Source organism: Pristiophorus japonicus, chromosome 21 (genome assembly GCF_044704955.1).
Source record: "Pristiophorus japonicus isolate sPriJap1 chromosome 21, sPriJap1.hap1, whole genome shotgun sequence".
Taxonomy (NCBI): Eukaryota; Metazoa; Chordata; class Chondrichthyes; family Pristiophoridae; genus Pristiophorus; species Pristiophorus japonicus.
In genome coordinates this window covers 3,203,093-3,227,325 of record NC_091997.1, presented here as the reverse complement: position 1 = coordinate 3,227,325, position 24,233 = coordinate 3,203,093, and the positions used below count along the sequence as shown (strand labels likewise).

At 44.7% G+C, this 24,233-nt stretch overlaps 1 protein-coding gene across 11 annotated transcripts in view; it reads left to right on the top strand.

Moving 5' to 3' along the window:
- Window positions 1-24,233, top strand: part of raraa (retinoic acid receptor, alpha a) — a 634,542-nt gene that overhangs the window by 58,488 nt on the left and 551,821 nt on the right. The window contains exon 1 of one of the 11 annotated variants that reach the window (XM_070864264.1): window positions 5,410-5,498. The exons of the other annotated variants lie outside the window; for them this stretch is intronic. The gene's annotated coding sequence lies outside the window, so the exon portion shown is untranslated. Of the gene's footprint in view, window positions 1-5,409; window positions 5,499-24,233 lie in introns of those variants that run through there. 11 annotated transcript variants of the gene reach the window in all.

Genomic DNA, 24,233 nt, shown 5'->3' with positions numbered 1-24,233 from the left:
TGACGGCCCTCTGGGGTCGAGAATTCGAAAGATTCGCAACCTTCTGAGTGAAGAAATTCTTCCTCAAATCAGTCTTAAATGGCTGACCTCTTATCCTGAAACTACGCCTCCTAGTTCTAGACTCTCCAGCCAGGGGAAACTACCGCTCAGCATCTACCCTGTCAATCCCCCTCAGAATTTTGTATGTTTCAGTGAGATCACCTCTCATTCTTCTAAACTCTCCTCATAGGACAACCCTCTCAACCCAGGGATCAATCTATTGAACCTTTGTTGCAGCACTCCTAAGGCAAGTCCTTCCTCATATAGGGGAGACCAAAACTGCTCACAGTATTCCAGGTGTGATCTCAGCAAAGCCTTGTACAATTGTGCTAAGACTTCCTTACTCTTGTACTCCAACCCCCTGGGCAATAAAGGACAACATGCCATTTGCCTTCCCAATTGCTTGCTGTACCTGCACACTAACTTTCTGTGTTTCCTGTATGAGGAAACCTAAATCTCTCTGAGCACCAATATTTAATCATTTCTCACCATTTAAAAAAAAATGTGTTTTTCTACTCATCCTAACAAAGTGGATAACCTCACATTTCTCACATTATACGCCATCTGCCACCTTATTGCCCACTCACTTAACCGGTCTATATCCCTTTTTTGTGCTAAAAATTGAATTATTAGATAATTTAGATTAAGTAACTTTGTTCTAAGAGGAGTGGACTGTATTTGTACAGTGAACACTATCGATAATAGGTTTGGGGGAAAAAGGTCAGCCTGAGAATTATCAAGACTTGAAAGTGAGTCATGATATCCACAAAAGGATTTACTGTCTGACAGTGCTTTTCATAAATTGAATGTATCATAAATGGCATTTTTTTAAAGGTTACAATGAGTTAAGGATAAATAGCTGGAATCACAAAAATAAAAATTTTCACTGGTTTCTGCCTTTTTAACCAAAATTTATTTTCCCACCTTTATAACTTTTGATCTAAATTTCTCCCAGTTCATCACAGGGTGCTGAGATACCAGTAAATTATTTCAAGTGCTTACTGATTGATAAGTCAATTTTTATTTTTAAATTGCTTACTTTAACTTTTCATTTTCCAAATTGTGCTATTTAACCTTTCTTTCACCAGAGAAAACAAATCCTAAAAAGAAATATAACAGGGAGGTCCTGCTGCAACTGTACAGGGTATTGGTGAGGCCGCACCTGGAGTACTGCGTGCAGTTTTGGTCACCTTACTTAAGGAAGGATATACTAGCTTTGGAGGGGGTACAGAGACGATTCACTAGGCTGATTCCGGAGATGAGGGGGTTACCTTATGATGATAGATTGAGTAGACTGGGTCTTTACTCCTTGGAGTTCAGAAGGATGAGGGGTGATCTTATAGAATCATTTAAAATAATGAAAGGGATAGACAAGATAGAGGCAGAGAGGTTGTTTCCACTGGTCGGGGAGGCTAGAACTAGGGGGCACAGCCTCAAAATACGGGGGAGCCAATTTAAAACCGAGTTGAGAAGGAATTTCTTCTCCCAGAGGGTTGTGAATCTGTGGAATTCTTTGCACAAGGAAGCAGTTGAGGCTAGCTCATTGAATGTATTCAAATCACAGATAGATCGATTTTTAACCAATAAGGGAATTAAGGGTTATGGGGAGCGGGCGGGTAAGTGGAGCTGAATCCACGGCCAGATCAGCCATGATCTTGTTGAATGGCGGAGCAGGCTCGAGGGGCCAGATGGCCTACTCCTGTTCCTAATTCTTATGTTCTTATGTTCTAACATACTTATGATAAAGATGATGTCCGTCAGTGGGTTAAAGAAATACCTGCAACTCATCACAATTGATTCATCATCATCATAGGCGGTCGGGCCCAGGGGCAGCACGGGCCAGCCCACACTGCGATATGTATGCACAAATGATTAAAAGTGTGAGGGAAGCAGAAAAACAAACACAAAAAGCATTGGAGGCGCGGGATAAATATGCTATTGTTACTTGCAATGGTAGGGTATTGTAGTCTGGCCAAACACAGATAATGATTTACCTTTTGGCTAGTTGGGAAGTAGAAGTAGGGTTCTCCAGCCATGACCTAGAGGTACAGTTCTTTTTTCCTCTCTCTCATCCGGGAGTTATTCATGTTTCCAGGAATCAAATATGACTGAACTAATTCTAACTCAACACAATGCAGATTCTAGAGCTGAACTCCACTGTTCTATGGAGCTAAAGCCATTGAGGAAAGTTGGCCCAATCAATCTGAGACTTACCTTGCGAGGTAAAGTAGCAGTGATGAGAGCTTTAAAACTGAATGTATACACCGTATAATCAACATCAAAATAACCAAGTCCCCAACTATACAATGACTAGTGCCTTATCACAAACCACTCCTTGATTGGCTCCAAAATCATTTTATGCTAGGATGTGGTTTAGAGCAGCTGTGGTTCTGCTTGCGTGCCAGACACACATCCACACACAAGGGACATTGTAGTAGCAAGGAGTTAAAGGCCTCATTAGGCAAGAAGCTGCCATGTTGTGTCCATGCTTTTTGATTCTCTATTAAACTATGATACTGCTGCTCCAATCCTGTGTGTAGAGAAACAGTCAGATCCAGAGGTTGCTTTTGATTTATTTTCTTGGTTACAATTTTTAAAATAAATGATTATGTCACACGACACATTGCATCAGGCCTGCGTTATTGTGATTCCCCAGAGATAAATTTGGCTGAAGTGAGCAAGAAAAAAAAAAGTTTCATATAAAAGGGAAATACACAACTGCAATTTCTTCCGTAGAATTACAATTTAGACTATATAATATAAAATATTGCTAATAATGGAAAACAAGGAGTGATTGTGTACAGAATAATGGATAACTGGCAGTGATTGCAAAGCAATAATCTCGAGGTTCAGATCACTCTGAATCTTGAAATGAGATTATAAACCTTAAAAGTTGATTATTTTTTAATAATTATGCTATGGAGTACACAGCAGTGTTTTCATTGCATTTTGGGGTCATTTTTAAACATCACGGTGACTATCTGCTGTCAGTGCAAGTTGTTGATGCCTAATAACATCCACAGTAAGGACTGACAATTATGATTTTTCAGGAAACATTGCAGTCATTCTAAATTCTAAGACGGAAGTTCAGGTGATACCATAAGTAGAAAAAGAAAAGCTCGAGCATTTTCTAACTGCCAAAGGTTTGGAGACGAGGAATTCCAAGATGATTAAATATCTGAATCCCATCGGATGTTCAATGTATTCATATGTCTAAATATTCAGCAGACGCTTGACATTCCAATTAAATATGATTGCAAAGATTAATAAAATGAAAACCAAGGTTGGTGCAATATTGATGCTCGGTAACTGAATGTCACTAACTCATTTAGTAAATATATAATATTTACAAATTGCATTAAACAATGCGAGAGAAAATACCATCAGTACAATTTGTTTTTTGGTCTATATTTCCTCCTTGGTCCAATGTTGTACACTTAAAATTGGAAATGGGACTATAACAGCATCTATGGACTTATTTCAGGACCTTAAATGTGTCCACATTCCAGGATAGAGCTTTCTTCTATTTCCTACACTGTGCTCTGAGCTTCATAGATGCCATTGTTCAGCTTTCTATGCCAGCAGTGAGGATGCCAACATGCATTGTGCTTTTGTTGACAATTTTCTCTGGCAATTGTTTTCCCTTCTCCTTTTCTCCTGAGGGCATTGGGTGCTGGACATCCTTTAATTCCTCACCCAAATGGCCATTGTTCATATGCGATCCTTGACGAAGAGTGCTGGCAGGTTTTTTAACTATGGGAGACATGCGCCCAAGTCTGATCTTTTTCTCACTCAATGACTACACTTTCCAGCATAAGTCACTGAATAGAAATCAGGAAAACTGATTTTCCCCTCCCTTACCCGGATGCCAAGGCCACTTATAAGTGGTTGTAAGTCTTGGCTCAGACCAGGTAACAGGAGAAACTAAACTGGGATGTTTTTTGTTTCTTATGGTTCAGTTACATATTGGATGAAAGCAAAAAATGCTGGGAATACTCCGCAGGGCAGGCAGCATCTGTGGAGAGAGAAACAGAGTTAATGTTTCAGGTCAATGACCTTTCATCAGAACTGGAAAAAGTTAGAGATGTAACAGGTTTTAAGTAAGGGCAGGGAAAGAGGGGAAGGGGGGTGGGGAGAACAAAAGGGAAAGTCTATGATGGGGTGGAAGGCAGAAGGCAAGGTTATGATTATACTAAGTAAAAGGAGATGGTAATTAGACAAGTAAAGAAACAAAAGATAGGAGTAGAAGGGATGTAAATGGGAATGGTAGAATCATCAACAGCTGCCGTCTGAAAAAAATGGGATGTGAGTTTATGGTCTGAAATTGTTGAACTCGATGTTGAGTCCAGAAGGCTGTAAAGAGGCTAATCGAAAGATGAGGTGCTGTTCCTTGAGCTTACGTTGAGCTTCGTTGGGACAGTGTAAGAGGCCGAGGACAGAGAAGTCAGAATGAGAGTGGAGCGGAGAATTAAAGTGACACGCGACCGGAAGCTTGGGATCACACTTGTGAATTGAACGGAGGTGTTCCGCAAAGCGGTCACCCAATCAGCGTTTGGTCTCGCCACTGTAGAGCAGCGAATAGAGTGTACTAAAATGCACTAAGTACAAGTAAATTGCTGTATACCTGAAAGGAGTGCTAGGGGCCCTGGATGCTGGGAAGGGAGGAGGTAATCAGGCATCTCCTGCATTTGCACGGGAAGGTGCCATAGGAATAGGAGGGATGTTGGGAGGTGATTGAGGAGTGGACCAGGGTGTTTCGGAGGGAACGGTCCCTTCGAAATGCTGAAAGTAGAGGGGAGGGGAAGAGGTGTTTGGTGGTGGGATCACGCTGGAGGTGGTGGAAATGGTGGAGGATGATCCATTGAAGGTGGGGGATGGTGGAGAGAAAGGTGAGGACATGGGGAACCCTATCGTGGTTCTGAGAGGGAGGAGAAGGGTTGAGAGCAAAGTGCGGGAAATGGAATGGACACGGTTGAGGGCCATGTCAAATGCGGTAGAGGGGAATCCTCGTTCCAGCATCTGCACTATTTGGTCTTGTACATGTTGGATAAAATTGCTGAGCCATTGGGGAGACCATAATGGTGCTTTCTGATGCAGTTTTTGTTGAAAGTTGCTGCATGATATAGGAAATGAAAATTATAACCATTTTAGAACATAAAGTAATATCTATGTTGTGATGCAACATCTTTATTGTTACTCTTTTAGAAGTAAGTTACAGAAAAAGTTGCTACTTTGTATGTATTATGTGAATATTTAGTGTTCTTGATTGTAATTATAAATCCATTGTGTGTGGAACTGAATATGCCAGATAAGACACTTGAGAAATATAAATCAATAATAACTTGCATTTGCATTCCGCCTTTAACATAGAGAAACATCCCAAGGCGCTTCACGTAGACCATATCAGACCTTGATGAGGCGATATTAGGAGGAGTGACCTTAAAGAAATGGGTTTTAAGGTGAGCCTTAAAGGAGAACATGGAGGGGAGTTTAGTAAGAGATTTCCAGTGTGTGGGGCCTAGGCAGCTAATGGCTAATGATTGGGGTAAAGGGACTACACAGGAGACCAGAGGCAATGCAATGCCCCCATCTCGATGAATTTCGAGCTCGGCACGACGCTAAGCTCTTCTTCTGTCACGTTCTCCTCCGTGCCCACTTCTTTGGCCAGGGGTCTTCTGCCCCCCACAGCGGACTCTTTCTCCCGTCTTCAGAATTCTCATTCCACCTGGACCCCACGCTCTGGCCTCTTGCCCTCTCTAGATCTTTTCATTGGAAACTGCCGGTGTGACTTCGCCCATCTCATTTTCTCTGCTCCCCTCACTCACTCTAACCTACCTCCCTCTGAACCTGCAGCACTCCCTTCTCTCAGATCCAACCCTAACCTTGTCATCAAACCTGCTGAAGGGTGGCGCTGTTGTTGTTTGGCGACTTGACCTCTACCTTGCGGAGGCTGAGCGCTAACTCTCTGACATCTCCTCCTACCTCCCCCTGGACCATGATCTCACCACCAAACATCAAGTTATTGTTTTCAAGACTGTCATTGACCACCTTCTCTGGAGATCTTCCCACCACAGCTTCCAACCTCATAGGCCCCCAGCCTTATACAGCCCGCTTCTACCTCCTTCCCAAAATCCACAAACAGGACTGCCGAGGTAGACCCATCGTTTCAGCCTGTTCTTGCCCCACGGAACTGATTTCTTCCTATCACAACTTTTTTGCTCTCTCCCTATAGTCTCTTCCTACCTACATCTGCGACTCTTGCGATCCCCTCTGCCACTTTAACAGTTTACTGGGCCTAAGCATCTTCTTTTCAATATGGACGTCCAATTCTTCTACACCGCCATCTCCCACCAGGATGGCCTTCCTTGAACGGAGGCCCAACCAGTCCCCATCCACCACCACACTCCTCCACCTGGCTGAACTTGTTCTCACATTGAACAACTTCTCCTTTTGACTCCACTCACTTCCTCCAAATGAAAGATGTTGCTATGGGAACCTGTATGAGTCCGTCCTATGCCTGCCTTTTCATTGGATATGTGTAACATTCTTTATTCTAGTCCTACTCGGGTCCACTCCCTCACCTCTTTTTCTGGTACTTTGATGACTGTATTGGTTTCCTGTTCTCGCCCTGAACTGAAGAATTTCATAAACCTTACTTCCATGGTACACCTCCGACTCTTCTCTTCCCTTTCTCGACTTCTCTGTCTCCATTTTTGGGGCTAGGCTATCGACTGATATCCACCATAAGTCTACTGACTCCCACAGCTACCTTGACTACACTTTCTCTCCGTCTCTATCGCATCTGTTCAGACAATGCTACTTTCCATACCAGTGCTTCCAATATGTCTTCATTTTTCCTCAACCGAGGTTTCCCCACCACCATGGTTGACAGGCCCTCGACCGTGTCCGTTCCATTCCCCGCACTTCTGCTCTCGCCGCTTCCCCTCCCTCCCAGAACCTTGTCCTCAAATTGCCCCCCATCGTCCTCTGCCAGTTCCAGCATGATGCCACACATCTTCCCCTCCCCTTTCAGCATTCCGAAGGGACCGTTCTCTCCATGACACCTTTGTCCACTCTTCTGTCACCCCCAACACCCACTCCCCTTCCCATGCGAGCGAAGGAGATGCAACACCTGCCCTTTTACCTCCTGCCTTTCCAATTCCAGAGCCAAACACTCCTTCAAGGTGAAACAGCGATTTACTTGTATTTCTTTCAATTTAGTACACTGTATTCTATTGGGACAGTCAGAGGAGCAATTTGGAGCGCGAGGCTAGAGTGGTGGGCAAATCAAAAAAAGCTAGCCACCGCAGCAGCAGAATCAACAATGCAGCGGAGGCCGGAAGCGGTGAGGTCCGGAGGTCGGGATCGATGAGGAGAGGACTGTCGAGGCACAGAGGAGTGGAGAGGTCAGAGCCCAGAGGTGGAGCAGCGTGAACAAGACCAAGGGAAGGTGCAGCACGGACCAATAGCGAGGCTGTGAGGTCGTGAGGTTCCCATTGCGGACTATGAATTCCACGGAGAGAGAGGTCCTGTGGGAAGGAAGGAAGGAGGACAGTAGGATTATGTTTGAGTTTGTGTGTATGCATTGGCACATGCGGCGGAGGTTGGTCTTCAGTCGTCTTAGATCCCCTTGTCACTGGACCAAGACTTTGCTCCGTCAAGCCTGTGTGGTGGCTGGTGTGCACTGGCCATCCCACATTAAAATAATTCATGCATGGGCATCTACCAACGTTTAAAATGAGTTCATCAGTCACCTGAGTTTTTAGTGTGGGAGCAAGTCATCCTCGACCCTGAAAGACTGCCTATGATGATGATACTGTATTCGCTGCTCACGATGCAGTCTCCTCCACATTGGGGAAGACCAAACGGAGATTGAGTGATCGCTTTGCGGGACACCTTCGTTCCATCTGGAAGCGTGACCCCGAGCTTCTGGTCCCCTGTCATTTTAATTCTCTGGACCACTCCCGCTCTGACCCCTCTATCCTCGGCCTTCTTCACTTTATAATGAAGCTCGACGAACAGCACCTCATCTTTCTGTTTGGTACTTTACAGCCTTCCGGGCTCAACTTTGAGTTCAACAATTTCAGATCATAACCTCTGCCCCCATTCTTTCAGATGGCAGTTGTTTCTGAAGATTCTGATATTTCCATTTACATCTCCTCTAGACCCATCTTGTGTTTCTTTATTTGTCCCATTACCATCTCCTTTCGCTTTGCACCATCATCCCTTTTGTCATTTAATCCTCCTTACCATCCACCCCATCACAGACCTACCCTTTTGTTCTTTCCACCCCTGCCCTGCCTTTCCTTGCTTCTGTCCTTTCTTAAAACCGGTACATTGCCAACCTTTTCCAGTCCTGACGAAAGATCATTGACCTGAAACGTTAACTCTCTCTCTCCACAGATGCTGCCTGACCTGCTGAGTATTTCCAGCATTTGTTTTATTTCAGTAGAACAGGGATTTTTGGGGGTTGGGGGTGGTGTTGTAAGGCTAGAGATAGGGAGGGGCGAGGCCATGACGGGAGGGGTGGAGTTGGGCTATATTGCGGTGATGGAGAGGATTTGGGGTCGATGAGAGTTGACATACCATGCAATCTTCCTTTTTTTGAGCATTTCCAGCATTTGAGACATCTCTGGTTATGTTATGCCACAGTGTATTTCAACGGCTTAAAGCTCTTTGCTTTAAATCCTGAGGTTGAGAAAAGTGCGATATGAATGCAAGTTCGTTCTTCCCTCCCTCCCAAAATGAATTTCACTGTTAATGTATTTGTGGGGGCAGAGCCTGCCTCCTTTGGAGCGACGAGAGAAGTTACCAGTGATTAGGTCGAAAGAAGCAAATGTCAACCTGTCAGGTCAATTAATAGAAGAGTCAAAAATTGTCAACACTTGCTAGCGGCTTTATTTATAGGGTTATACTGAAAGATGTGGCCGAAAAGAACATTGAGCGTTGCAATATTAAGTCTCCAAGCTCGAATATACCTTAATATTTAGAGTGTTCCAGTGGTAGCACTCTTGTCTTTGAGTCAGAAGATTGTTGATTCAAGTCCCACACCAGAGACTTGAGCACATAATCTACACTGATGTTCCTGTACAGTACTGAAGGAAGTGCTTCGTTGTCGGAGGAGCCGTCTTACAGGTGGGACGTTAAACCGAGGCTCTGTCAGCATTTTTATGTGGATATGAAAGATCCTGTGGCACTATTTCGAAGAACAGCAGTTATCCTTGGTGTCCTGGCCAACTAACACCACTGAAACAGATTAGCTGGTCATGATCATGTTGCTGTTTATGGGGGCTTGCTGTGTGGAATATTGGCTGCTGCATTTTCCACGTTGCAACCATGACTACACTTCAAAAAGTACTTAACTGTAAAGTGCTTTGGGACATCCTGAGATTGTGAAACGTGCTGTATAATTGCAAGTCTTTTTTAATCAAATTCATTTTCGGAGAGCATCCTATAACAGTGACTAATTTAAATGATTGTGTGTACATAGACCAATTCCTGCTAGCCCAACAACATAAAAATAGACATTCAGAGGAATGTAAAATTTCACGGATGTGCGTGGAATTTGTATAAGTAATTTTTTTTAAATTCTTCTTCCATTTATATAGCGCCTTTTATGTGCAAAGTGTCCAAAACACTTCACAAAGTAATGGCAAGAGGAACGGAAACACCGATTTGCCATATAGAAGACCAGCCTTCCCAGGTGAGTTGAGTGATACAAATACACATGTTCTCAGGATGTGGGCATTGCTGGCAAAGTTGACGCCTATTGCCCATTTTTTGTTGTCTTGAGAAGGTGCTGGTGCGCCACCTTCTGGGTTTGATACAACCGCAGGCGGTGACCATAATTACCTCAATGTGGAGACGGATGGAGCAGGTGTTCTCCCGACCCCGCATTAAAATAACACTGGCTGCTCTACACCCCCGCCCCCCCAAAGGCTAACGTTGCCTACCTTGCCCCGGGCTAACGATCACTCCCCAAAGCCAGAAATGTTCTATCACCTTCCCCACCCTCCACCTTCCCGACTAGTGATCAGCCCTCCCCACGCGCCCCACCCCCCCTCCTCGCTTACCTGAAGGCCGCTGCTAGTGTGACAGTGGTCTGATTTTCAACATTGATTCACCGGTTGAGCTGCATCTTACATTCAGCAGGTTGTCCGCTTCATGAAAATGAGGCCTGAGGTTATATCGGGGGTGTCTCAGGCCTCACCATTTAGGAGCAGGGATTCAAAAAAAAAATTTGTTCCAGGATGTGGACGTTGCTGGCAAGGCCAGCAATTATTGCCCATCCCTAATTGCCCTTGAGAAGGTCGCCGCTTTGAACTGCTGCAGTCCTTGTGGTGAAGGAACTCCCACAGTGCTGTTTTTGTCCCAGCGACGATGAAGGAATGGCGATATATTTCCAAGTCAGGATGGTGTGTAACTTGGAGGAGAACTTGCAGGTGATGGTGCTCCCATGCGCCAGCTGCCTTTGTCCTTCGAGATGGTAGAGGTCGTGGTTTTGGGAGGTGCTGCGAAGAAGCCTTGGCGAGTTGCTGCAGTGCATCTTGTAGATGGTACACACTGCAGCCACGGTACACTGGTGGTGGAGAGAGTGAATGTTTAAGGTGGTGGATGGGGGGCCAATCAAGCGGGCTGCTTTGTCCTGGATGGTGTCGAGCTTCTTGTGTTGTTGGAGCTGCACTCATTCAGGCAAGTGGAAATTATTCCATCACACTCCTGACTTGTGCCTTGTAGATGGTGAAAAGGCTTTGGGGAGTCAGGAGGTGAGACATTTGCCACAGAATACCCAGCCTTTGACCAGCTCCTGTAGCCACAATATTTATGTGGCTGGTCCAGTTATGTTTCTGGTCAGTAGTGACCCCCCCCCCCAGGTTGCTGATGGTGGGGGATTTGCTGTTGAATATAAAGGGGAGGTGGTTAGACTCTCGCTTGCTGGAGATGGTCATTGCCTTGCACTTGTGTGGCACGAATGTTACTTGCCACTTATCTGCCCAAGCCTGAATGTCGTCCAGGTCTTGCTGCATGTGGGCATGGACTGCTTCATTTTCCTAAGGAGTTGCGAATGGAACTGAACACTGCAATCATCAGCGAACATCAATACTTCCATTGACGAAGCAGCTGAAGATGGTTAGACCTAGGACACTGCCCTGAGGAAGCCCTGCAACGTTGTCCTGGGGCTGGGATGATTGACCTCCAACAAGTAGAACCATCTTCCTTTGTGCTAGTTATGACTCCAGCCAGTGGAGAGTTTTCCCCCTGATTCCCATTGCCTTCAATTTTACTAGGACTCCTTGATGCCACACTCGGTCAAATGGTGCATTGATGTCAAGGGCAGTCGCTCTCATCTCACTTCAGAATTCAGCTCTTTTGTCCATGTTTTGACTAAGGCTGTAATGTGGTCTGGAGCTTAGCGGTCCTGGCAGAACTCAAACTGAACGTCAGTGAGCAGGTTATTGGTGAGTAAGTGCTGCTTGATAGCACTGTTGGCGACACCTTCCATCACTTTGCTGATGATTGAGAGTAAATTGATCTGGTGGCAATTATCCGGATTGGATTTGTCCTACTTTTTGTGGACAGGACATACCTTGTTGGGCAGATGCCAGTGTTGTAGCTGTACTGGAACAACTTGGCTAGAGGCATGGCTAATTCTGGAGCACATGTTTTTAGCACGACAGCCGGGATGTTGTCGGGACTCATAGCCTTTGCTGTATCCGGTGCGCTCAACCGCTTCTTGATATCACATGAAGTGAATCGAATTGGCTGAAGACTGGGTTCTGTGATGGTGGGGACCTCAGGAGGAGGCCGATATGGATCATCCACTCAGCACTTCTGGCTGAAGATGGTTGCAAGCGCTTCAGCCTTGTCTTTTGCACTTGCGTGCCAGACTCCGCCATCATTGAGGATGGGGATATTCATGGAACCTCCTCCTCCTGTTAGTTGTTTAATGGTCCACCACCATGCATGACTGCATTTAGCAGGACTGCAGAGCTTTGATCTGATCTGTTTATTGTGGGATCGCTTAGCTCTGTGTGTGGCATGCTGCTTCTGCTGTTTAGTATACATGTAGTCCTGTGTTTACTTTTATCCTCCCGACCTGCGGTGGTGTCCTCTCGCAGGTCGGGGTGGCCCATGATGCACAGGTCCTACAACATCGTGGGCATACCACTACAACTTCCAGCGCAAGCCGTTCCAAATACACAACAGCTTCGAGCTGGGTGACATCATCAAGGCCCAATTCGCTATTTGGAGCGTGGGCAGGTGCATCGGTGGGACCCAGGCACAGCGGAGGAGAGAGAAGGTTGGGGCGGATGAGCAGCGAGAGATCGTGGCGGAGGTGCGGCGAATGATTGAGATGGAGGTGTGGTGAGAGATCGTGGCTGAGATGTGACAAGAGATGAGTGGCAAAAGATCGTGGCATAGGTGCGGCGAATGTTTGGTGCGGAAGTGCGGCGAATGCTTGTGGCGGAGGAGCGACGAGAGATCGTGGCAGAGGAGCAGTGAGAGATTAGCGGCGAGATAATATGATAGGTCCAAGTCAGCATGGATTTGTGAAAGGGAAATCATGCTTGACAAATCTTCTGGAATTTTTTGAGGATGTTTCCAGTAGAGTGGACAAGGGAGAACCAGTTGATGTGGTATATTTGGACTTTCAGAAGGCTTTCGACAAGGTCCCACACAAGAGATTAATGTGCAAAGTTAAAGCACATGGGATTGGGGGTAGTGTGCTGACATGGATTGAGAACTGGTTGTCAGACAGGAAGCAAAGAGTAGGAGTAAATGGGGACTTTTCAGAATGGCAGGCAGTGACTAGTGGGGTACCGCAAGGTTCTGTGCTGGGGCCCCAGCTGTTTACACTGTACATTAATGATTTAGACGAGGGGATTAAATGTAGTATCTCCAAATTTGCGGATGACACTAAGTTGGGTGGCAGTGTGAGCTGCGAGGAGGATGCTATGAGGCTGCAGAGCGACTTGGATAGGTTAGGTGAGTGGGCAAATGCATGGCAGATGAAGTATAATGTGGATAAATGTGAGGTTATCCACTTTGGTGGTAAAAACAGAGAGACAGACTATTATCTGAATGGTGACAGATTAGGAAAAGGGGAGGTGCAAAGAGACCTGGGTGTCATGGTACATCAGTCATTGAAGGTTGGCATGCAGGTACAGCAGGCGGTTAAGAAAGCAAATGGCATGTTGGCCTTCATAGCGAGGGGATTTGAGTACAGGGGCAGGGAGGTGTTGCTACAGTTGTACAGGGCCTTGGTGAGGCCACACCTGGAGTATTGTGTACAGTTTTGGTCTCCTAACCTGAGGAAGGACATTCTTGCTATTGAGGGAGTGCAGCGAAGGTTCACCAGACTGATTCCCGGGATGGCGGGACTGACCTATCAAGAAAGACTGGATCAACTGGGCTTGTATTCACTGGAGTTCAGAAGAATGAGAGGGGACCTCATAGAAACGTTTAAAATTCTGACGGGGTTAGACAGGTTAGATGCAGGAAGAATGTTCCCAATGTTGGGGAAGTCCAGAACCAGGGGACACAGTCTAAGGATAAGGGGGAAGCCATTTAGGACCGAGATGAGGAGGAATTTCTTCACCCAGAGAGTGGTGAACCTGTGGATTTCTCTACCACAGAAAGTTGTTGAGGCCAATTCACTAAATATATTCAAAAAGGAGTTAGATGAAGTCCTTACTACTAGGGGAATCAAGGGGTATGGTGAGAAAGCAGGAAGTAGGTACTGAAGTTGCATGTTCAGCCATGAACTCATTGAATGGCGGTGCAGGCTAGAAGGGCCGAATGGCCTACTCCACCTATTTTCTATGTTTCTTTGTTTCTATGAGAGATCGTGGCGGAGGCAAATGAGGCTGCGTGGCCCAGAAGAGCCGAGGGCCCAGGGCAGCACGGACCTGCCCACACTGCGATATGTGTGCACACTAGGTCCGTGCAGCAGAGCAGGTCTCCAGTCGTCCTAGCTCAACCCTTGCCACTGGATAAAGGCCTAGCTCTGTCAAGCCTATGTGGTGGCTGATGTGCAACGGTCACCACACGTTAAAAAAATCCACGCACAGGCATCTTCCACCCCTGGAGGTCAGGACTGGAATATCGGGTCCTTCATTGAAACATCAGTGAACTCATCCCTTTTGGTGTGGAAGCAAGTCATCCTCGTTCGAGGGACCGCCTATGATGATGATGAGTCCTGTGTTGCAGCTTTCCCAGGTTGGTACCTCATTTTTAGGTATGCTCCTGGCATGCTCTTCTGCACTCTTCATTGAACCAGGGTTGGTCCCTTGGCTTGATGGTAATGGTAGAGTGAGAGATAAGCCGGGCCATGAGATTACAGATTGTGGTGGAATACAATTTTGCTGCTGCTGATGGCCCACAAGGCCTCATGGATGCCCAGTTTTGAGCTGGTAGATCTGTTCTGAATCTATCCCGTTTAGCACGGTGGTGGTATCACACAATACGATGGCGGGTGTCTTCAGTATGAAGATGGGACTTCATCGCCACAATGACAGCGGTGATCACTGCTACCAATGCTGTCATGGATAGATGCATCTGCGACAGGTAGGTTGGTGAGGACGAGATCAAGTAGGTTTTTCCCTCGAGTTGGTTCAATGACCAACACGTTATTACCCAGGGCACACAAAATAAATTATTTTCTGTCCAATCCCTAGTAAAGAAACATTTTTTTTATGAACTATCCCAATATAAGACTCCTATAGTTTTAGAACAATTTAAAATAAATAATATATTAAAACAATGTAAAGCTGTACCTGTTGCCTGGATTTTAATCTGGAGGCGGGTTGGGAGTGGTGGGGAGCTAGAAAGTGGTTGGGAAACCCGGGAGAACAGCACTTGCTTCCTGGATCCAGCAATCCTCACCTGCCATTAGCTGGAGGATTCCTGAGGTCTGGGGAGCCCAACCAGCCAGAGTTAAATTTGTAATGTTAGATCATCATGAGGCATTGCCAGCCTCATAATATTTAAATGGGTGACATGCCTCTTAGGAGCGGGTTGGCTTCACGTTCCCCAGTCCTGCCTGTGTTAAAACCAGAAATGAGCGGCTTGGAGGTTGGGATTCCGTTTTCTTACTCTAACCTCCCACCCGTCTTTGAGGTTAAAATTCCCCTTGTGTCTCTCAACAGTTTTATAGCTTTGTTTATTTAACTGGATCTAAGGCCAAGTGACCATAGATTGAGGATTATTGTTAGAAAACTGAAGGTGGAAGCCAGAAGAATTATTTTCAACAGAAATAGTTATTTACCATCGGCTATTGAAGCAGAGATGATAAAATTACTTAAAGTAGAATTGGATAAGTATTTGAAAAGGAAGAATATAAGAGGATACAGGAAAATAGGATTAGAGTAGATAACTCCAGTTGAAGAGTTGGCACAGGCACAATGGGCCAAAATACCTCCATCTGTAATTTCTATGGTCATGGTAAAACCATAAGGGTCGATTTTAACCCTAACAGCCCAGAGGAAACCAGGCCGTTTGGTAGTTAAGAAAGAGGAGGTACTTACCCACTCGAAACTCAACCCTTTCCTGCCAGTTTTTGCAGGCGGATGAGGCGAATCAGGGCCCTATTGAATGAAAAGACCCCATTTTAACTGGGGCCTGAGCAGGGAAGCTGCAGCGGCTGGTGGCGAGGATGAAGAGGCGCTCCAGGTTCGTCACAAAATGTGCTTTGTGGGGCCAGGAGGCGCAGATGATGCTCCTCCGAGGCCCATGAGGAAAGTTGCGGTCTCTCCTGCCCCGGACCCTCCGCCCCCCTACCCTCCATATTCCCTCCCAAAAGACCCATAATGCACTAGATGATCTTTTGATGTGTATTTAAACTGTGGAAGAGCTCCTTTTTTGGGATAAGTTGATTAATAGAAAATGAACTTGGTGCTAATGAAGGCGTAATGTGTGGTGCAACTATGAGATATGAAAAATTTGCAGATATCTCCCTTAGTAACATTTAGGATTACATGATAATTCGCTTTAAAAGGATCAACCCTGATCCTTTCAGCTATCCACTAATGTGGACTCGCCTCCGTTTAATTAAGCTCTTGACAATCAACAACAGCCATGGGTAAAACTGCCAAGAAGTTAAACTCTTTGAAATTTCTCCAACACCCAAAGGCAATTGAGTGAAAACTCCCAAGATATCAATCTAAGATTGCAATCAACATTGTTCCATTTTCCTCCACAGATGACATTCTCATGGTCTCAAAAGGACCGAAATTTGATGAGTTGAAATTACACGGTGTTAAAGTAGTAATCAGACACTTCATTTGTTCATCTGAAGTTCCTTTGTCTGCTATTTTACCAGAGGAATTAACCCATTAATTTATTTTAAATGGTTTTACGCCTATGCTGAAATATCAGACAAAGGCAGTTCAGAAGAATGCATTAAGCACTTGCACGCTATTGACCTACAGTGGGCCACCTCGACCTGTGTGAGAACACCACTGCAGGTCAGGGCTATAAATAGAGCTGGAGCGCCGGGCCCTGGAACATTGTGGGCGGAGGTGCGGTGAATGAGGGTACGGGGCCCAGAAGAGCCGAGGGCCCAGGGGCAGCACTAGCCTGCCCACACTGCGATATGTGCCGCACTAGATCCGTGCAGCAGAGCAGGTCTCCAGTCATCCTGGTTCAACCCTTGCCTCTGGATAAAGGCCTAGCTCTGTCAAGCCCGTGTGGTGGCTGATGTGCAACGGTCACCACACGTTAAAAAAATCCACGCACAGGCATCTTCCACCCCCTCAATTGGAGTTCAGGACTGGAACATCAGGTTCTTCATTGAAACATCTCATCATCCTCGTTCGAGTGACCGCCTATGATGATGATGCTATCCGATCAGGTAGAATATTTGATAGTCTATTATATCCTTCCTCTCTTTCTTAACCATCCAGCTCAATTTTAGAGGAGATAATTGATATAGTATCAGCTGTTTTTAATGGGAATTTATTCTAAATGTCTACACTCTGCAGAGGAGAAAATCCTTCTGCTCTCGTGTCCTGCTTGAGGCCTACCAATTTTGTAATCACGTCCTCTAGTTTAGCGATCACGCATTTTAAGTAGTCCACTTACTTCCATGTTAAACACGACTTATAGTAATTTAATGACTTCTCCAGAGCAATTACTTAATATTCGGCAACCAGTTAGTGCTATCTGTAAAGAAAAAAATATAAAATAGAGAAGCAAATAGGCATTTTAGAAAGTAATATAATTTTCTCCCTTAAATTTAAAAAAAACTTTACCTGAAGCTTTTGAGTTTGACCCTGGTTTATTTTACAATTTTATTCCCTCATTTTCTCCATCCATTGTTTTCCCAAGATGCACATTTTCTCAAAAAAAATTATCCTTGCATTTATATAGCCCCTGATAACATTAAAATATATTAATGCCACACTCAATAAATTACTTTGAAAGTGCAGTGATTGCTGTGCAGGGAACGATGGAAGGCACATTGGAGACCTGACATCTTCCAATGTTGCTGTTCCGTCAGCCAATAATAATGGCTGAGTTGGGTGAATGCCTCTCATGATATGGTGGGTGTACTGGCTCTCGTACTGCTTGGACTAAATATATTGGGACAATTAGAAATCTTGGCACTGAAGGGCTTTCCTAATTAAGTTATTTCACAAAACATTTTAAGCATAAGAATTTTGTGTGTACAGTTGGCCATCTGGCATGTTGGACCCAACATTTTCCATGGATCTCAGCCATTACACAGCTCTTTGGCTAATACAGTGGCAATCCCTTAAGCGGGAGGAGAGGTGCTAGGTTGAATAGGTCCAAATAAAATAGGGTTTTATAGACCACCTCGGAGCTACTAAAAACTTGTAGCTTACTGACTGGCAGATGACAAATGAGTGTATTTCCTTCCAAGACCAGTTTCACACTTCGCAGTAAAATGCAAATTGTACGATTTGAAATTAAAGACAGAATTCACACTGTGCCCAAATGTCAGAACTAATTTTTAAAAATCTGAATTGCTGCTCAGTGATGGAGTTAAAGCCTTCAATCTTCATAAAACCAGCTATTAGTCCTTGTTGTACGTGTGGCAGTAACAGCACAACCGTTTATAAATTTGGGGGAGGGGGAAGGGGTTGCAAGATTTTCTGGATACAGGTGAAAAAACCTAGAAAAAGGACAGAGAGCATTGTCATGCCCGCACCCTAACAGTGAGCCCAGGGAAATTAAATGGGCAGTTAAAAAGTTTGTTTAATTGCATTGAGAAAGGAAAAAATAATAAGCAAAGACTTGGAAAATGTGCACCTTTTTGTTAAATGTGCCATGGGTAACTACGAAGTCCAGAACTGTCCATTCGTGAGGAGCTTTGTCTGACCTTCATAAAGTCTTTGTTCCAGTTATGCACTGAATGTAACCATAATTAAAGGAAAAAGCACTGGCATTTCATGTCTTTTTATACCATTGACTATCTCGATGTGTTCTGCATGATGAATTACATTTTTATTTTGGAGTGCAGTGACTTGTTATGCAGACAAACAGTTAGGCAAAACACCAGTCAAACTACCTAAATATTTTCATTGTGATCTAAAGATTTGGTGCAGATATCCTTCATATTTTTTACTGTTGTGGGAGGCTCACAAAAATTGTGTCATGAACCTTTTGCGAGAATCGTGATCCACGATCATTAATCACAATCTAGTTCTATGTATCATTTTTAAAAAATAATTACATATCTGATTATGGCGGGAACCGCAGAGCATTTTGTAACCATGCGCTCAGAACAACTTTTGCAGTTATTATACCATTTAATTAGGCACAACAATCATATTTTTCCTCCATTTTTTTTCTTTTTTCCCTTTGTAGATCCCGCTTATTCCACGCAGGATGGTTAACCTGTTCCCAGGGCAGTATCGGGATTTGTGCAAGATTGACCACCCAATGCAAGTTTTCTTTCTCCAAAGGGAAATGCCAGCACCTGTGCTAGACCTTCCCATACAGCCTATTTCGTGCAAAATTGAAGTTGACTCAATTGAAATTGTGTCGACTCCTCACTGAAATTGGTGGTGATATCGAATCACCAATGTGAATTCTATCGCAGGATTGCAAGATAATGACAGATGAGGAAGGCCATATTATATTCATAAATACGTAAAGTTTCGAAAGTCCCCCCATTTCAGCATTTAATTGGATCTTAAATAAGTCTAGGGTTTTCATCTCTACTATATCCAAGCGTCCTTTCCACTAAACTCGCCAAATAAAAGCATATCATTTTAATTATTTACATTGTTACTTTGAGCAGTGGTGCATTCCTGACAGTGCCGCCACTTAAGTGTGGGGTAGCAGTGTCCCATGTTACATCTGACATATAGCCTCGTCCCATTTCACAGGCAAACTCTGTTGCAGTGACATACATTATAGACTCATCTGCCACTCCAGATGGTGTGAAGAGATGTGGAGCCAGCAAGGCTAGGGTGCACGGGAACCCTTTTTTCATTGTATTTTCATTGTATTCATAAAATGGAATTATGAAAGTGTGATTCCATCTTAAAAGTAAATGTTCTGGGCAGATTTCTGTGCCCGGGTGTAAATGGCAAGTGAGTAATCACAAATGTTGAAGTCTGAATAGAGATAATACTGGTCTGTGCAAGGGAGAAAGCTTTTGAAAGGTGATATTTTTAGTACAGGGAAAGTTGACTAATTTTGCAGTAGTGTGTAGTATCTGCTGCAGAAACAAAAAATGCTGGAAATACACAGCAACTCCTTCAATATTTGTTGAGAGAAGACAACTTAAACTTTTTAGGTCTTGCTTATCTACTGCTGAGCATCTGGAGCGACATTGCCTAGTAGAATGTGCTCGACCCGTTATCCAGAACAAGTGAAACGTTGAGGATGAGAAGAAGCCGTTCAGCTGATCCCTCTTGCATCCTAACTCTCCCATTATGGCATCATGCTGGATACTTTTAACAACTGCAAATGTTTTTTCCTCTATTACTTTGCCAGATTGTTCTATGGCCTGGGAGGTGTGGGGGAGCATGGGGAACCTTTCAGAAATAGAGTACGCTTGTCGTCATTAAAATCACCTTTGTGTCTTTGCTGCTGGAACGCAGTCATTGCTGTTGATAAAAGCAGGGATGCATTTATTTGTACTAACTGAATGGTAGCCATTTCTCTGATTGGCTCTCCATTATCACATGTCCTATTGCTGATTGGTCCCCTTGGAGGATAAGCCACACCCTGGAGTTTCTCTGGAATGTGTAAATGGAACTGCCCAGCCTAACTTTGCACATTGTAACATGATCCATTTTGACTTCAGAAGTCAGAAAGGACACTTCTCGGTCACATTCCTCCCCCAGCCAAAGTCCCTTACCCAAGTGCCATAGATGGGGCATTGTGTGTGGATTGTTAACAGGTTTATTAGGTATGAAGTGAATAGTGACAGTGTCGCGAATTCTGGATTTCATCTACTCCAGTGATGTCCCATGTAACACAGCACCGAGCTTTCAGAGAAATCGGGAGTGGGTGTAAAGGGGGTTGGAAGAACGTGATCTGCCTTCCCTGAGTTTCCTCTCTTTACCCTCCAATCTCCCCCCTCCTCCCTCTCGTGTCTCTTATCCCCCCCCCCAGGCTCTTCTCCTCCCCGTCGCCCCCCCCCCAGGCTCACTCTCCTCCCCGTCGCCCCCCGCCAGCCGGGGCCTGGTCGGAGGGTCGGGGCTCAGCAGGTGGCTCGGGGTTCGGTCAGAGTCTCGAGTCTCGGTCGGTGGCTTGGGAATGAACGTGTTCAGGGCCCCACTTCCGGTTCTGGTTTTGGGTGTCGGGAGTTTGCATACGCAGAAAATCGTTCGTACAAATTTTGCTTTGGTGGGGGGGGGGGGGGGGGTGTGGACGGAGTCAGGAGGCGCATGCGCAGAAAGCAGTACAAATAGTTACTCTGTAAAAACAGCTGCTGGCGTGTTCAGCCAATGCTGCAGTTGCACGCGTCTTCAGGCTCTTTTGTTGGCTGGTGCAGGCTGAATTGAAATATATCACAATTGAAACTTACATAAATACTATCTTTGTACATCTTTAACCTTCTAATTTATTGCAAGCATTTTTAAATCTAGTGGAGTAAAGTTTCTTGCCAGAAGAACGTGGCCAAAATAGGGTCTTTTGTTGTGGGACTGGTCTGTGAAGAGTTTTTACACGGAAGCATTCCGAATAGGAACTACAGGAAACATTCAATAAAAGGCTGAATGTGGTATTTTCAAACAGATGCTGTGCAGTCTTAAGTTCTGCAGATGTAAGAATAAAGCACAGACAATTCCAGTTGTGCAAGCTTAGCACATTTCCTTCAGATTGTTGTTTGAAATCCCTCTCTATTAAAACATTAATGTACCCCCAGCCATGCAGTCTCTGATTGCAAAGGGAAAAGAGAAACAAATGTGGAAGTAAGTTGTGGATTGCATAGGATTATATCGGATATGCTGCACAGAAAACAGGCCATTTGGCCCAACCCGTCCATGCCGCGTTTATACTCCACTGGAGCCTCCTCCCGTTCTTCCTCATCTAACTCTGATCAGCATAACCCTCTATTCCCTTCTCCCTTATACGCTTGTCTAGCCTCCCTTAAATGTATCTATACTATTTGCTTCAACCACTCCCTGTGGTAGCGAGTTCCAGATTCGCACCACTCTTTGGGTAAAGAAGTCCCTATTTGATTTATTGGTGACTGTTTTATATTAAAGGCCTATAGTTTTGCTCTTCCCCTTGTGGGTCAATCTTTTCATGTCCGGGGAGGCTACGTCATCACCTGGGTACAACGAATACAGGTAAATTAGGCAGGGAAGAGCACATGGCCTTAAAGGAGCATGACTAATTTTCCATCCATTTAAATGAAGAAAGAATGGAGGGAAAAATCGAATTGGCTCCATTACGGCCATGTTTCCCTGCATTCGCTATGCCCAGCCCATCCAGTCGCTCCAGGTGCAGGACCAGGAAAATCTCCCTTTATCTGTTTTCCAAATGAGTAAAAGCTAACATTCTTAAATCTAGACTTTACAGAAGACGATAAATTAAGTTACTGCTCCCAATATTTTCATAATATATTATGGATTTGTGGAACCAATACGTATTGTTTAGGGTTGCTAAAAGGATGCAATGGTGGGTGTGTAGTTTTTGTAATGTGTCCATTTGAGCTGCTTTTTAAAAAAAAATCAACCGTCAGTACAATTAGAGTTTCTTTTCTTTCATATTTGGAGAGAGCAATTTTAGCCATATAACACTCGGGCGAAATAATGGTGGTTACAGGTTTGATGGTGGTACTATTGGGAGACATTTGAGGCGATGCGCATCATGTAAGCATGTTACACGACAATGAAGTATATTGGCTTTAGTGTTACTTTTCGTATACTGCAATGGTGCCAATAGGCTAAATATGTCAAGTAATAACACTGAGGATTTTGTTCTTTTAAAAATTTACTTGAAGCTGTTTTGTAAGTTTTTCAGTTTCGAGCATGAATTGTTTCCAGGTGAATGCCTAAAAGTAAATTTAGTCTGCTGAGGGAACTATGATTTACTTTTCTATACTCCACTCAGTTCCCAGAACTACCACAGTGAAAGCTGCAAAAACATATATGTATTTTAATAAATTGTCAGGGGACTAGTTTAAATTCTTAGCTCGTGACTCATTGACACTGTAAAATTTATATGAATCTCCATTTTCAAATCTGAAATCGGGGAAGGAGCTGAAGTGGAACTAGTGTCCCTGTTACTAGAGATTTGTGGTAAGTCAACACTCTGGCATAGCTAAAATGCAATTATATGCTTCAAATATTTATAGTGCCAATGAGTCAGAGTTAGTAATGTAAACTAGCTCCGTGACAAGCTGTTAAAATTGTACCTCCCTGTGATTTGAAAACTTTCATCTCAAAACTTGGGAGGTATTAAAGTGGCCTTCACATTGGTAATAAATCAGACTAGGAGCTCCCCTGATGGCTAACTTGAAAAGTGGACTGCCTACTGTTGAACTGAGCCAAATAGGTCTAGAAGTTCCCAGGTTCAAATCCTTGGTGAATTACCTGATTTCGGCCATGATGGAGGCAGGAGTTCTCCAATGATTTGGGCTAGGGAGTGGGGTAACATTTAGACATGGTTTCCACTTTTAAAACATTTGTTAATGGGTTGTGTGTGTCGCTGGCAAGGCCAGCATTTGTTGCCCATCCCCATTTGCCCTGGAGAAGGTGGTGGTGAGCTACCTTCTTGAACCGCTGCAGTCCGTGTGGTGAAGGTACTCACATAGGCCCCAAGTTTCCACATGATTTGCTCCTGATTTTTAGGAGCAACTGGTGTAGAACGGAGTATCTTAGACATCGGAATTCTCGTCATTTAGTTTGCTCCAGTTCTAGTCAGTTAGAACAGTTTCACTTTGGAACAGAATATTTTTTTCAAAAGGGGGCGTGTCCGGCTACTTACGCCTGTTTTCAAAGTTTCGGCAGTGAAAACTTACTCCAAACTAACTTAGAATGGAGTAAGTGAAGATTTTTGTACGCTCGAAAAAACCTTGTCTACACTTTAGAAAATCAGGCGTAGGTTACAAATCAGGCGTAGGGAATTGTGGTGGGGGGGGTTTAAAGGGAAGTTTACAAACATTAAACACTTCAGTTTTACAAATAAAGAGCCATCATCAATAATAAATGATAAATACATCAATAAATAATACCAATAAATCAATCAAAAAAAATTAATAAGAAATAATTTTTTTTTTTTTAAATCAATAAATAAGACATTTTCTGCTTACCGACTGCAGCACCGGGAGCCCTCCAACAGCGTGTTGGGATGCCCCCCGCCCCCCCCCCCCCCCCAGTGTGTCTCTGTTAGTGTCTCTATCTCTCTGTCTGCCTGTGTGTCTCTCATTCTCTGTCAGTGTCTGTGTTTCTGACAGCGAGAGGAGGGGGGTAGAGGGAGAGAGGGAGGGATGGGGGAGGGATGGGGAGGAGAGGGGGAGAAAGGAGATGGGGGGTGGGGGGGAAGGAGAAAGGGGAGGGAGGCTGAACGGGCCGGGCCCGAGACTTCGGGCAGGGTCCGTCCCCAGCACCAGATTTACAGGTAGGTGGCGTTGGGTCGGGTCAGTGGGGTGGTGGGAGGGAGGTCGGTTCGGTTCGGGTCAGGGGGAGGGAGGGAGGGAGAGGGAGGTCAGGTCGGATCCAGTCCCGGGGGGGAGCGGGAGTCGGGTCCGGGGGGGGGGGGGGGAG